At 33.0% G+C, this 1,982-nt stretch overlaps 1 long non-coding RNA gene across 1 annotated transcript; it reads left to right on the top strand.

The window, feature by feature from the left end:
• Window positions 1-520: 520 nt before the first annotated feature.
• On the top strand, window positions 521-1,204 carry LOC308692588. Its single transcript, XR_014030359.1, has 2 exons — window positions 521-639; window positions 886-1,204. It is a non-coding gene; the product is annotated as an uncharacterized lncRNA (long non-coding RNA).
• Window positions 1,205-1,982: the final 778 nt, after the last annotated feature.

The following is a 1,982-nucleotide window of genomic DNA, read 5'->3' as shown; positions in this document are numbered from 1 at the left end:
CTGCTTTCACAACTACCAATGCTTAAAAACATTCCAAGCTAATGTTTGATGCAAGGAATTTATTGTGTGGTTTTCCTAACCCCCATTTGGTAAATAGATTTTCACGGTGGAATAGTTAGTACACTGTAAAAAATTATTCTGTGGCTTAGTAAATATTACAGAAATTTTTAACTTTATTAACTTAATAAAATCTCTGTATATCGTTTACTTGATTGTTTGAGTTAAACATACCAAAATAATTGAGTAAAAATCCAACAGTTAATTTTATCTAAAATTTACAGATATATTTAAGTTTTTTTCAATAAAATAATTTAGTATTTGACTAACCAATTATTTCTTTATAATATACTTAATATATATGTGAAATTTCTATCAAAATATTTGAGAATGTTTAATTAAACTGATCTGTTTCAAGAAACAAAAAAATTACTTAATTCAAATCAATATTATTAATATATTTAACACGCTCTTAAAATTGAGTAAGTTTACTCAATTAAAACAATGCCCCCCCTCCCCCACCCTCTGACGTGACGAAAACTCGACGGTTGGAGTGAGCGTGGCTGTTTGAACTCTCCAGTCAAGAACAACAGCTCTCTTCTCAGCGTCGCAGATTTGGTGCATTTTCACTGTGAAATTCAGGTTGGTGTATGTTTTATTTTATCTATAAAATCATTACTGTGCTTTAAATCATATTTAATGCAAAACAACATAGCCTACAGAGGCGTAATTCGACACCTAAACGAGACGAGAGCCGCGTTTGTCTTTTTGCGTGATTGAAACGCTTTGCATAAACACATGACTGACTTTCATAATGATAATGAATATAATTATTATCATTTGGATGATAAAATGTCCTCAGAACTATCACTTTTTGTTTATTGGCAGGTTATGTCAGTCGCTCGCAGTATATTTCGGCTGTGCCTCAGACAGTGACTGTGAGTGAAATGCAAGACGGCGGTATGAAGTTCAAAGTTCACCCGCAGAGCGCGAGTCTGTCTCCGGCACGAGGACCAGCGCAGATTCGGTGGATATTGGATAACAGAGTGGTTGATTACACTTGAATTTGGCTACCTGAATGTTTAAATATTTCATTTTTACTTGTTAAATAAGTTTAAATGCAGGCAATATTGTATACATGAAAAAACAGTCTAAAATGTGCTGTATTGCTGTACTCATTGAAAATAAAGGCCAATGTAATGTATAATGGTGGTTGTCTGGAGTACTATTTTTACAAAGGTTTAGAGAAAATAAAAAAGTTAATATTACTCATTAATAAAAACAGTTAATATTACTCATAAATATTGTTTTTTTAATGTTTAAATGTTAAACTATTTCTACTCAATTTTATTTGTTAATGTACCAGATGCAGTTACTCAGATTTACTTAATTTTTTTACTTGCATTTACTCAATTCATACAGTATATTTCATTGATTTCACAGCTTTAAAATTTACTCAATTTTTTTGAGTGTAAAAATGTTTCACCAATAAAATTGAGTAAATAATAGTTAAACTTTTTACAGTGTAGGCTATAGCATGCTATGCCACTTTCATCAAAACCTATTACAAAGCTATAGCAATGTCATGTCATTAAATACGATAAACAGTGATTCTGGAACAGATCTGCGTCTTCCTTATCCGGTTAAAAAACATATTATAGTATGTAACCATATTCCGTCCGTTCGAGAAAAAAAAAGTTGCACTTACTGTTCGCTACAAGCTGCATTTGCCGTCAGGCAGGTAGCTAACATAAACATATTTTTGCTAGCCTACCTGCTGCAAAATTACACCATTTGTACAAGACAAGTAGAGCTATTTTATCCAGTGTAATTTATCACTTAGCACTATCTTGTTTACCCTTTCTCTTCTTTCTTTTCTGGCTTCCTGAAGCATAATTCCGCTTCATGATGACTGCCGAGGAGGTTTTGTATTTTGCCGGCAGCACAGATCACGTGGTTGGCTGGCTGCTGTCAGCGACGAGGGG

The sequence above is a fragment of the Scardinius erythrophthalmus genome (genome assembly GCF_964197995.2).
Source record: "Scardinius erythrophthalmus genome assembly, chromosome: 6".
Lineage (NCBI taxonomy): Eukaryota > Metazoa > Chordata > Actinopteri > Cypriniformes > Leuciscidae > Scardinius > Scardinius erythrophthalmus.
The sequence above is the reverse complement of the archived record's forward strand: the minus strand, read 5'-3'. Positions and strand labels throughout refer to the sequence as shown.